General features: G+C 44.6%; 1 protein-coding gene across 1 annotated transcript in view; it reads right to left on the bottom strand.

The window, feature by feature from the left end:
• The window catches only part of LOC134568994 (cytochrome P450 4B1-like), a 79,008-nt gene that overhangs the window by 26,834 nt on the left and 38,476 nt on the right, over positions 1-13,698 (bottom strand). The window lies entirely within an intron of this gene.

Genomic DNA, 13,698 nt, shown 5'->3' with positions numbered 1-13,698 from the left:
GACAACTCAGCAAAGGAAGCAGCAGCGGGTACAACATCATCATCATCACACCGTACGTCCATGTGTGTAATGCTGCCTGACTGAGACATATCCCTGTTATCTACATCCTCTGGCAATAATGGTTGCGCATCACTCATTTCTTCTAACTGATGTGTAAATAACTCCTCTGACAGATCAAGTGAAGCGGCTGTGGTGCTAGTGTTGGTGGTGGCGGCAGGCGGGCGAGTGGTAACTTGAGAGGTGCCCGAAGCTAAGCTGGAGGAGGATGGTGCGTCAAGGTTCCGATCGGAAGCTGTAGAAGATTGGGTGTCCTGTATTAGCCAGTCAACTATGTCCTCAGAACTTTTCGAGTTCAGGGTACGTGGCCTCTGAACACTGGGCATTATTCTAGGGCCAAAGGGAATCACAGCACCACCACCACGACGGCCCCTGCGGGGTGGCCTGCCTCTGCCTGTCATTTTTTTTTCGATTAGTGGTACTATGCGTGCAAGCTACTGTGACAACAGATATGAGTGGCACTGTGCACTGGCAGAAGTTGGCAGCGTAGACGCTGTAGGCCTGACACACACGCTTGCAGACAACTAACTGCTATTCAATCTATTACTGTCAAAAAAATGTTTTTTTAAATGTACACTACTGTTACACCAGATATGAGTTGCACTGGTGTGACACTGTGCCCTGGCAGGCCCTGAAACGCACACGTGTGAAGGAAACTGACTGCTATTATATTACAGTCAAAAAAGTTTTTTGTTTTTTTTTAAATGCAAGCTATTGTGACACCAGATATGAGTGGTGACACTGGGCAAGTGGGCACAGTATACGCTGTGAGCCTGACACACATGCTGGCAGGCAGGCAACTGCAATTAGATTACACAGGAATAAAAAAAAAGCAGACTGATGTTCTAGCCCTAAAAAGGGCTTTTTGGGGTGCTGTCCTTACAGCAGAGATCAGATGAGTCCTTCAGGACTGTAGTGGACACTATTAAATCAGCAGCAGCTACACTGTTCCTCCTCTCACTAAGAATGCAGCTTCCGAATGAATCTAAAATGGATGCTGTCCAGGAGGTGGGAGGGTCTGGGAGGGAGGGTCTGCTGATGATTGGCTGGAATATGTCTGCTGACTGTGAGGTACAGGGTCAAAGTTTACTCAATGATGATGAATAGGGGGCGGACCGAACATCGCATATGTTCGCCCGCCGCGGTGAACGCGAGCAAGCTATGTTTGCCAGGAACTATTCGCCAGCGAACTATTCGGGTTCTCTCTACTCCACAGCTATCCCATTGTACTTTTGTCATTATCCCATATCTTGTACCCAGGAACCAAGATACTCCACCTATTGAGTATGTATATATTCTGTTTGAGATTAGTGTGGATAGAGAGGTTACCGCACAGGCATTTTGAGTTACTTGGTCAGTGTTTGGGTCACATGCTTAGACTCTGTATTTGTATTTTATGTAATTGTTACATATTGTTTCTCCTGAAGCAACCACCTTTTAATCCACACTCAAATTAATTAGTTCGAAAAATAATATATTTTCTGGACAAATTGTTCAGTTCAAAACAAAATACAGTAGTCGCTAGCTTACAGTGCAAGATTGCCATCTTGTGGCAGAAAAGTGCATAATTACTTCAATTAGTTGGCATGTGCCACAAAAAAAATTGTGGCACATGCATAATTGGTATGGATTACAGCTCATAATAGATATACTATGTTTGTAGAAAATATATGTACAGTTAGAAAAGAAATATAAAAATCACACATTGGATGTTCTACCAATTTAACAATTGAAACATTTTCTTTACAATCGTAAGAGAATGTTTAATACATTCTCTAGTTTTGGATTTATGTGTATATGTGTAATAGTGACTGTGACAAGATCCAATGAGTCTTTCTTTAAGTTTAGAACTCTTGAAAGTTAAAGGAACACTATAGTCACCTAAATTACTTTGGCTAAATAAAGCAGTTTTAGTGTATAGATCATTCCCCTGCAATTTCACTGCTCAATTCACTGTCATTTAGGAGTTAAATCACTTTGTTTCTGTTTATGCAGCCCTAGCCACACCTCCCCTGGCTATGATTGACAGAGCCTGCATGAAAAAAAAACTGGTTTCACTTTCAAACAGATGTAATTTACCTTAAATAATTGTATCTCAATCTCTAAATTGAACTTTAATCACATACAGGAGGCTCTTGTAGGGTCTAGCAAGCTATTAACATAGCAGGGGATAAGAAAATCTTAATTAAACAGAACTTGCAATAAAGAAAGCCTAAATAGGGCTCTCTATACAGGAAGTGTTTATGGAAGGCTGTGCAAGTCACATGCAGGGAGGTGTGACTAGGGTTCATAAACCAAAGGATTTAACTCCTAAATGGCAGAGGATTGAGCAGTGAGGCTGCAGGGGCATGTTCTATACACCAAAACTGCTTCATTAAGCTGAAGTTGTTCAGGTGACTATAGTGTCCCTTTAACCCCTTAAAGACCAAACTTCTGGAATAAAAGGGAATCATGACGTGCCACACACGTCATGTGTCCTTAAGGGGTTAAAGACACATCATCCCAACAGTTTCCAACTGGTTGACAATTTGTTTTTTTGCAGCTACTGATACTTTGCTACATAGTTACATAGGCTGAAAAGAGACATGTGTCCATCAAGTTCAGCCTACCTCACATTTGGTTTTTGCTGTTCCAAAAGAAAGCAAAAACAAAAAAAACAAAAAAAACAGTTTGAAGCAAAGAAATTCCCTCTTGACCAAAGAATGGCAGTCGTATTTATCCGTGGATCAAGAAGCTTTTGCCCTACATTGAAAAATTATATAATTGAATATTCAGTTTTTGGAATTATGCATCTAGTTGCTGTTTAAACATATGTATGACCTCTGATAAACCACTTCAGGCAGAGAATTACATATCTTTATTGTTCTTACGGTAAAAAAAATATAAAAAAATATTCTTTGCTTTAGACTAAATCTTCTTTCTTCCAGTCTAAACGCATGACCTTGTGTCCCATGTATAGTCCTGTTTATGAATAGATTTCCACACAATAGTTTGTATTGGCCCTGGATATATTTGTATAATGATATCATAACCCCTCTGAGGCGGCATTTTTCTAAACTAAAGAGGTTTAAATTTGTTAACCTTTTTTCATAACTAAAATCTTTATTAATTTTGTAGCCCATCTCTGCACTTTTTCTAGTGCCATTAAATCCTTCTTTAGAACAGGTGCCCAAAACAGGTGTCTGCCTGTGACTGTGTGCCTGTAACTGTTTGTGACTGTCTGCCTTTAACTGTATGTTTGGCTCTGTGACTGTCTGCCTGTAACTGAGCATGTGTGACTGTCTGCCTGTAACTGTGTGTGTGTGTGTGACTGTCTGCCTGTAACTGAGCGTGTCTGACTGCCTGCTTGTAACGGTTTGTGTGACTGTCTGCTTGTGCCTGTGTGTGACTGTATACAGGCAACTTGGTGAAGCCGTGAAGACTTTTCGCACAGGGCGCCTAATGGCCTAAGGCCGGCCCTGGACATTGCACATTGTTGCCTGGTTTGTTATCTATAATAATTCCAAAATCCTTCTTGTGTGTTATCCTTAACTTTGCTTCCATTTAGGATATACGTTGCTTGTGCATTCTTTACGCCAAAGTGCATAACTTTGCATTTTTCAACATTAAATTTCATCTGCCGATTTTCGAAGACAAAATCGACTAACTCACCTGCATTCACCGTGCCAGCGGCCCGGCAGAGTCTGGGAGAAAAATACCGAGCTCAGATCACAATCTGCTCCAGAGGCCTACAGTGTCAAGCGGAGTGAGGGGGACGGCCGCCCCTTCACCTCACTAACCCAGCATTTAGGGCCCTGTTCCCCCCCCCCTTTGGACCGGTGGGGGTTATCCCGGTCCCCACTGGCAAACTAACCTGACGCACCTGCTCACAGATAGCCCTGCAGGACTGAACACCCAAGAGCATCTTGCAGCATGGCGAGCGTGGAGGAGCCATCCAAGATGGCGGCCGTGCTTACTTCACAAGAGCAAGCCTCACAGCAGCATGAGGGAGACCCTTCTGACCCACTACAGCGATCCATGAAGCGGCTGGAGGAGATCTTCACACGCTTCTGGGCAAAACTTGAAAGCCGCATAACACCCCACCAGGCTCAAAGCGACGGCAGGGTAAGAGGGTACCCTCCAGACAGCACCCCTACTCTAACACACTCATTGCCTACCGCAAGCCCGCCCAGGCAGAGGGCCGCCAGGGGCACCCCAAAGCACCACCCACGAAGACAGAGGATACCCCGCCGACTACGACAGTCTCACAAGACCCCCCACTACACCCGAAAGGGGACAGGACGGGACTCTCAGGGACCTAGAGCTCAGGACTCACTGAAGCTATCAGTCGCACAAACCTGGGGATTGAGGATTAGCATGCCCTGCAAACACTGCGCCACTACGGGCAGTGCCTACCCTGCTCCCATAAAATGCCTCCCAAGTCTGGGCATAGGGTGACTCTGGACTTGCCCTACTACTGCTGGTGCTGCTTGGCGGACTCTGGTTACTATTCTTCCTACCACAGTAAATCGCAGACCAAGTTTTATGTTGTTGACTCCCTTGTTTAGTTTTTTATACCGTGATCCTTCATATGTTAGTAGGAAATATATCCTCATATATGAGGTCGGCCCCAGTGACATATTTAGCCTGATTATACTATAATAGTAGGCAGGTACTATCCCACTCACAAAATCTCACAAGCTTGGCGACTAGCACGTTTAGTGGGTAGCTTAATCTCTCCCACACCTAACCAAGCCTCTCCAACTCCTGCCACTAGAGATTAATAAGCGTCACTTTCCCTTGTCCACTGCACAACCCTGCTTTAGCATGTATACCTATAGTAAACCAAGCCTATGCTGTAGCTACTAGCGTATAAGCAATAACTTCCCATGTCCAGCAATAAGCTCTAGGGCAGCCTAGTCAAACGGGTTATCAATCCTGTTATTAGTACTACTCAATGACCCACCTCAGCTATGGCTTCAGATTAGTTGTGCATTAGTTTTATCTCTAGATGTCGAAACCAACGTAATCCACTCACCTAAGACATGCATAAGACCCTACATAGCCATAGTATTACTCGCGCTAATTGCATAACTGAGCTGCACTCGCCACTGAGACTAAGCAACCTATTGTGTAGCATGTTTATTTTCACTCTGTTCAGCTTTCAGATGCCATAGCCTAGTCCTAGCCTGTATTTAAATAATCTGCAAATGAATAATCGCTTTATCCTAACTTGAAGTAACTTTACTATTCTTAACATAAAATGAGGCTAACGAATATTTAGAGATGATATGTACTGCATTGTATTTCTCCCGACTTGTATGAAACTTTATTGTTTCCCCGCTTACATTCTGTACCCTCAAAATTTTATGCCTCAATAAAAAAAAAAAAAAATATTAAAAAAAATTTAATCTGCCGTTTGAGTGCCCAGTCCATCTAAATCCCTCTGCAGCAAATCAATATCTTGCTCATATTGTATTACTTTACAGAGTTTTGCACCGAAACATCACTTTCATTGCTTTTCTCAAGATCATTTATAAACATGTTAAATAGGAGTCCCTGAACAGAACCTGAGGGACACCACTTACCACCTCTGTCTAGAGTGAAAATTTACCATTAACGACAACTCTATTTTTAAGCTAATGTTCTACCCAAGAAGAATATTTTTCATCTAGACCAATTTCTTTAAGTTTGAACACTAATCTATTTTGTGGAACTGTATCAAATGCCTTGTCAAAAGCCAGATAGATCAAATCCACAGCAACACCCTGATCTATACTTCTACTTACTTCTTTGTAGAATGCAATCAAATTAGTTTGAGATGACCTGTTCTTCATAAAACCATGTTGATTTTTGACAATCACATTCTTCTCAAAGAATTCTTGAATGTTATCCCTTAATAATCTTTTAAATATCCCAGCCGTAGGCAAGGACTTGAACCATTTTTGAATATAGGAACCACATCTGCCTTCCTCCAATCCTCTGGTACACTTCTTGAAAGAAAATAATCTTGATAGATTAAAAACAGAGGTTTACTTATTTCCACATTTAGTTCCTTAAGTACTCGTGGATGAATATTTCCTGGTCTACATTAACTAACACCCCCATACCCGTTTTTAGTGTATCTACACTTTAATTTTTGTTTAGAATTTGTGTACTTAAAATGCTTTGGGGTTGGGGGCAGCCATCCTGTTTAGACACCATTTCAGCTTGCTCTCCAGCAACCTGATACAATCTATGAAATCTCACTAACCGGGTCCCATCCAAACAAACAAAGCACTCACCCGGCATCATGAAGGCGCACTGCATCGATTTATGCCTTTCTTTCAAGCTCCCAAGCAGCCTAGCCAGCACACGCGGTACACCCACTGAACGCCGCTCCGGCCTCAGAATCCGAAAGCAGGGAGCTTACTAACACAAAAACCCTCAAGCTGAAGACACCTTACCTCCTGAATCCCTTCTGAATCCCTCGACGATTCAGCCCCCACCACAGGAAGGGGACCTGAAAGTACTCTTGGGAGACATACAGAAGTTGCTGACAGCTGATGTTGCACATGTCAAAAAGGACATACAAAATGTTTCCGACCGCGTAAAAACTGGGGAGGATGACAACTGAAGTCCACAACACTGTTACCACCCTCAAGGACTCCATCCAACAACTACATGCAGAGCAACAAGTGCTAGCTTCCCAAATAATGCCCCTCGAAGACAAGCAATGCCAGACACACATCAAAATCTGCGGTGTCCCCGCTACAGTTCAGACTGCCGCACTACTCTCCTCAATTTTGTCATAGACAATTGCTAAGAAAATCATCTTAGATGGGACCTATCGAGTGACCATCTCAGACTGCATCTCCCCAACAACCACTTTGAGAAAAGCCAGCATACCATACAGATGGGGAAACACTGGCTCCCTACTTATCCACCGCAATGGGACTGCCCACAATCTCGCATCTATGCCTCAGTCTTTCTGACAGCAGTAGGTCTGCCTCCTGCCCCAGCTCCTTCTACAGCTGGAAATTGTCCGGAAAACGGGGACCCTGACCACAGACGCCTCTTGGCCTGACAACAAGAAGCCCCCAGGCTCTTGACACATGAAACCCCTCAAGGACTACGGCACCCAAATATGTTGCCGGCAACATAACTCTTACCAACAAGTTTACAACTCAGTTCCTTTCCATGTATTTTATGTTTTGTTTATCTTTACTTGCTTTAGTTCGGCAAATGGGCCAGAGTTCCAATTGCCCTGCAGGGTATAATGGAGCCCTCGCACACTATTAGGTCTCCGTGGCTCACTACAGCAAGCATAGTTAATGTCCCACACCTGGAGTATCCCAGGGGCACAGCTTACAACACTCTCTAAGTTTGAAAAAAAAAAAAAATTTTTATATTCTTTATTTTATTTGTGCATAGATAGAACAATCAAGCTTGACGTGCCACAACAGCTAGGGCAAACAGTTCAAGACATGTATAGACAGTTGTATGGCACGTAATAGTGCTGCACATTTTTTATAAAATAAAACATTGCACAACAAGAAAATATAGCCAAGCCTACTAAAATGCTAAAATGAGTGATGTATCAGCAGGGTAAGCAGACATGTCCCAACATTAGATAGAACTGACCGTAACATTAGCGTATTGTAAGTATGGGTATGAGGTGAGTATACAGATGTATATATGTGCAAGATGTCACTCGCGTCTAGGTTATAGACTGAAATTAATATATTCTCTGTGTGTATCCAGATAGGTTCTGAGCGATATCATGTGTGATTAAGAATTACAAACCAAACAAAACACTGAGACGCATATCCTTAGAACATGGCTGTCCTGTGTGGTGGGAAACAGAGAGTTTGCTAGATATAATAGGTAATGAGATGTATCATGCTAAATATATTTAAACATGCCATATAGCAAATAACTGTAAGCATTAGATTCCACTGGGCAGGTATAGTGAGGAAATCATTGTAGTAGAGGGAAACACCTAAAGGATAGCCGGTATTGTGTGCTGTGGAAGCAGCGTTTTGATAGCAGCTGTGAAAGACATTGATATGCCACCTAACCTATGCCCCTGCTTGCAGACCCAGTCCCCGGAAAGTTCGCTCCGGTCCCCCTTCCACAGACAGTCCAGGTTTCGGCTGGAGTTCATGGTTGTGGTCTGTGGTCTTGTGGTCTTGTGCTCCCGGCAGCATAAGGGAGAGATCTTCCATTCAGGCTGGTTGTGCTGGAGGCAAGGGAGCGTATCCCCTTGCTGGTGAGGTGAGTGGTTGCAGGAACAAGGCATTGGATGAAGTGGGGTCGTCCATCGCTGCGGCTTCTTGCGCCGTCTTCTGTGCAGCACCTCTCGGGAAACACGTGGGAGATGCTTATGCTTGTGGTAGCGTGCAGCAGGACGGCTACGGGCACCCACAGGTCAGTCAGCAGGAGCAGTGGTAGGTGCCCTTTCATAGTGCCTCGCTCAGGGTATGGCACAGGTGCGGTCGGGCACCATCGGTAGTGGTTCCGCACATGTCGGCCCCGGCAGGGTGGCCATGGTGCACTGCTGTGTAGCAGGGGAGGTGAGTGTGTCTGATCTGTTTGTTATACGTTCCCAGAACCTCCGACATATTTCGGCAAATCTTGTGTTTAAGTGTTCTCTCCACTCCAGGTCCGCCCGGCGTGGCTAAGCTTGTGCATGGCGGCCATCTTGGTCGCGCTACGTGGCTTTAAAGGCTGCAGGATAATCTTGCAGAGCAGGAGAAAGTGTGCCCAGTGGGGACCGGGATATCCCCCGAAGGTTCAGAAGGGATTTTCAGGCCAGATTTATCAAGTTGCACTATTCTAAATAGCAGCTTGCGTGCATTCCGGGGCCTCTGTTGCCAATATGTCAGCTTTAATCGCTGATTTATAGCGCAATGTGCCAGGAGCTAGTGGAAAGCACGTCCGGCCATCTTGGATGTCAGGCCCCGCCCCCCATAAGTTTGATAATTTAATGCCACTCAGGGTATGTCACCAAACCTGTCTGTATCAAGAAAAAAATGCTTACTATCCTCGTGTACATGTTTATCTTGCTGAAAACCACAATGTTTTGCATGAAAAAAAAGAGTTAATATTGTAATACTTTTACCTCATGAAATGTATGATCTTATTGAAACACGAAAGCACAAAAAATAAAGTATCTTTAAAAAAATTGCTTTGGGTTGGTTTGCTCTCTTTGGCTATCAATTTCTCACTTTTTATAGGATGCCTCTGATTTGTCCATTTAAAAGGCATTGAATGCCCTTTTCTTATTTTTAATTTCTTGATTCACTTTCCCACTAAGCCACATTGGTTTCAATTTGTTTCTTTTATACTTATTACCCAATGGTACATACTGAGAAATGTACCTTTCTAATATTTGTTGGAAGATGATCCATTTATCATCAGTGTTCTTTTCACTAAAGAGTTTATGCCAGTCAATATATTGTAAAGCTGCCCTTAACTTATTGAAATTGGGCTTTTTAAAATTATATGTTTTTGTATACCCCATATGCTTTAGTTTTTGTTGAGTTTATTTAAAAGGACACTATATTGTGATCACTATTTCCCAAGTGCTCCTCTACTTGAATGTTGGTCAAAAGATCAACATTGTGGGGGCGGAGCCTGGCCGTCGACCTAAGCAGACGCAGGGGACACGAGCTCCTGCTTCCCGGGCAGGAAAACCTGCATAATCGAGGGCTAAATAGCCCAAGGAACCACCAGGGTGCATCACCCAAGTCGGGGGTGCACCTCTGGGCACACCGAGACCCTTTTTGAGCTCGTAGGAGGGGGAAAGCCGGGACGGAAAACATGGCCTACAGAGGCCGGAGCCGGGGAGAGGCGGCTGCTCTCTCCGACACCGGATTCCCTCTGCGACGAAGCAGGTTCTAACCCCCCCCCCCTTTGGACCAGTGGGGGATATCCCGGTCCTACTAGCCGGACAGACCAGACAGGCTGACCAGACTCGAGCACACACAACCGGGAGAATCAAGCAGAAGTCAGGCGGAGTGTGTCTAAGATGCAAAGGTGTGCAGCCCTCCTCCCTAGAGGCCCTCGACAGGCTCTGCTCGGCCTTCTACAAGCTACAGTGCAGCAGGGGCATGCCCAGTCTTCAAGCGGCACGGGCGGTGGCCATGTGGATCCGACCGCTGACCCGCCGACGCCATTATCGCGCCCCACTACAGGCACTCCAAGCGGGCGTTCGTCCACACAAGCACCGACAAGCGACTGGGAAGGAGACAGATCACACCAACTTGGGCACCCATACCTACTTACACGCAAGCGGTAAGGTGCAAGCCGTACAACCCGAAAGCCAAGAGCGCACCTCCGACCAGCTGACCACCATGCAGCTACCTGGGACAGGAGTGGCACAACAAGCACCGCTGACATCACCCGCCCGCCGCACAGCCATCACCGCTGAAACAAACCAGAAGGGAAGAGGCGCTCAGTCACCAAACACACACCTAGCCAGCAACCACCATTTACCACTGCAAGGACCGAAGATGCCACAGCAGACCAGCACCTCCCTAGCAGCCCACTCTGGATCCGCATCCACGACCTCCAGAACGGGTATCGACTAGGTACAAGGGGACTGTCTCATCATCTGGCTTCCAGCCATAGCCCACACTCACAACATGTGAACTCTGCTAATTAATTACACGTACCTATACCACACTCGATGGCAGAGCCTAACCGCTCCCACACTTACATGCTAGTCCCAAACACTCCTAAATCTGTTATAATCGCCATGCCTGTTTTATGTGAATGCCCTGGCTTGACTTAGCTCTCGTGACACACAGGTCCAGAGTAACTATGCAATGTAGGTTTGAATAAGTTCTGTCAATGTCTCTTCTCCTTGATGTTGTCCCTCCCTCGGATATGCAGAGCTTTATGTTTTTATGCTATCAATACTCAGTGGCTTTATACTCCCACACATTTGTTCCAGCTTGCTCCTTTCTTCGCCCTACTCACACTGTCAGTTATGCCTAGTCTGTAAAACTCTTGTTCATAACAAAATGTGCCTAGTCAGACAGGAAGTATGTTTAACTAAACCGCTATAATGCCAAAGCGACTGCTGATAGTACTAATCGACTAAAAAACGGGATTAATGCGACTAACTGAAATCTAGCCTGAACATCTACTATAATCAAACTGTACCAACATGTTTAAGCAGCTATAATAATATACATGCATAACCTGTAACATCTATAGACTAGCATAAACATTGATCAAGCCTTATTACAGTATATACCTATTTCTACCAGCCTAACTTAAGTTGCATAAAATATAAAAAATGTGCCTGTAAATCTTTTGCCCCGCATGTGCGCGAGGAAAATGCCTGAGCACTGCTTTCGGGGGACATCACGCCTGATTGTAATATCTATGTGCACTACAAAAATAAAGATCAACATTGTTTGTTAGAACCAGGTCTAAAAGCAACTAGAGTCCCCATATCCTTAATGAACATGGAATCCCCTAGTAATCCTTCACTTTATCTCACATGTTTCTAAATTTAAGTAAGCTCTTTTTTTGTCAATTAGTTTTTTTTTTTTTTTATAAAAACACAGGAGCTGCCCATCCCCAAAATGATGCTGTTCAGTCAGGATTGGGATAACATTTATTGGCCTAGGGATTATGCAAATGAATTACACACACATCTATTTATTATTATTTATAATTTATTTATAAATTTATATTATTTATATAGCGCCATCAAATTCCACAGCGTTTACAATGGGTGGACAAATGGACATGTAGTTGTAACCAGACAAATTGGACACACAGGAACAGAGGGGTTGAGGGCCCTGCTCAATGAGCTTACATGCTAGAGGGAGTGGGGTAAAGTGACACAAAAGGTAAGGATAGTATTAGACTAATGACAGGAGCTATTAACAGTTTAATTTATACGCTTTTATGAAGAAGTGTGTTTTTAATGATTTTTTGAAGTAGTGGAGACTGGGTGAGCATCTAACAGAGGAGGGAAGCGAGTTCCACAGGAACGGTGCAGCTCTCGAGAAGTCTTGAAGGCGAGCATTAGAGGTGGGAGTACGGACAGAAGATAGACGTTAGTCTTCAGCAGAGCCTAAGGGCCTAGACGGGACATACTTGTGTGTTAGGGAGGATAGATAGGTGGGAGCAGCATTATGTAGAGATTTGAAAGCAAGAACCAGAATTTTAAATTGAGCTCTATATCTTACAGGAAGCCACTGTAGGGACTGACAAAAGGGTGAGGCGTGGGGGGTGCGGGTGGACAGGAAGATGAACCTCGCCCCGCATTCATTATGGACTGTAACGGCGCAAGTTGGGAGCACATAAGACCACTGAAAAGCGGATTACAGTAGTCAAGGCGAGAAAAGACAGTGGAATGGACCAGCACCTTAGTCGCATCTAGCGTTAAGTAGGGTCGGATGCGCGCAATGTTTTGGAGATGGAAACGACAGGATTTGGCGATAGACTGAACATAAGGGGTTGAAGGAGAGGTTGGAGTCAAAGAGAACACCTAGGCAGCGAGCCTGCATGGTGGAGCTGATGGTAGCACCGTTGACTTGGAGGGAGACAGACGCAGGAGTAACAACACTTAGGGAGGGAGGAAAGACCAGAATTTCAGTTTTGGTCAAGTTGAGTTTAAGGAAGTGGGCAGCCATCCAGTTAGAAATAGCAGAGAGGCAGTCAGAGACACTAGTCAAAAGGGACTGGGAGAGATTAGGAGAGGACAGGTAGATTTGCGTGTCAACCGCATAGAAATGATATTGGAAGCCAAAGGAGCTAATGAGGCAGTATAGAAGCCAAGGGAGGCAGTATAGATGGAGAACAGTAGGGGACCAAGGACTGAACCTTGGGGGACACCAACAGAGAGGAGTTGGGGAGAAGAAGCAGAGCCAGAGAAAGAAACACTGAAAGAGCGCTGGGAGCACCAGGAGAGAGCATTATCTTATAGACCGATGTTGCGGAGGATGAGAAGAAGCGGTTGACGACCAACAGTGTCAAAAGCCGCAGACAGGTCAAGGAGTAAATGTAAATGTGATGTGTGGATTTAACACATGTAGGCTGCTGGAGATGTGGGGTGTGACATAATGTATCCCTGCAATTTGCACCGATATGACCTGCACAGCATGAGAGATCTCTTATTCTGATTCCTACAACTCTATTTGTGCCATGTCTAATACCTCCACACCATATATATTCATCATAAGCTGGTCAGCCTCTAAAACTGCAATATATTGGTAGTATAGTCCTGCACAGAGGACTATGGAGATCACCAGCCCAAGGACAGACTCACTGAATGTAAAGACCCTGCGCGTTATATTTTAAATAAATAGATTTTCTCACACCTCCTGGGTGGTATGTTTATTCCTCATGCTCGGGTCCTCTACCAGAGGCCTTTAAGTTTGAAGGTTCTGTGCAGTATCTTCCTAGAACTGCACTCTTCTGGACAGCGATCTCAGGTGTCTCACTTGGAATCTGTTAAAGTCACTCCACCAACGTGGGAGTCACAGCCCCTGAGTGCCCCTATCACAACTGGGACTACTACGGTCTTCACTTTCCACATACTTTCTAGCTCTTCTTTAAGTGCTTGGTATTTTTCACTCTTCTCATGTTCTTTCTTAATGATGTTATAGTCACTGGGTATTGCCACATTAAACACTACAGCAGTCTTCCATTCCTTGT

The sequence above is a fragment of the Pelobates fuscus genome, chromosome 7 (assembly GCF_036172605.1).
Source record: "Pelobates fuscus isolate aPelFus1 chromosome 7, aPelFus1.pri, whole genome shotgun sequence".
Taxonomy (NCBI): Eukaryota; Metazoa; Chordata; class Amphibia; order Anura; family Pelobatidae; genus Pelobates; species Pelobates fuscus.
The sequence above is the reverse complement of the archived record's forward strand: the minus strand, read 5'-3'. Positions and strand labels throughout refer to the sequence as shown.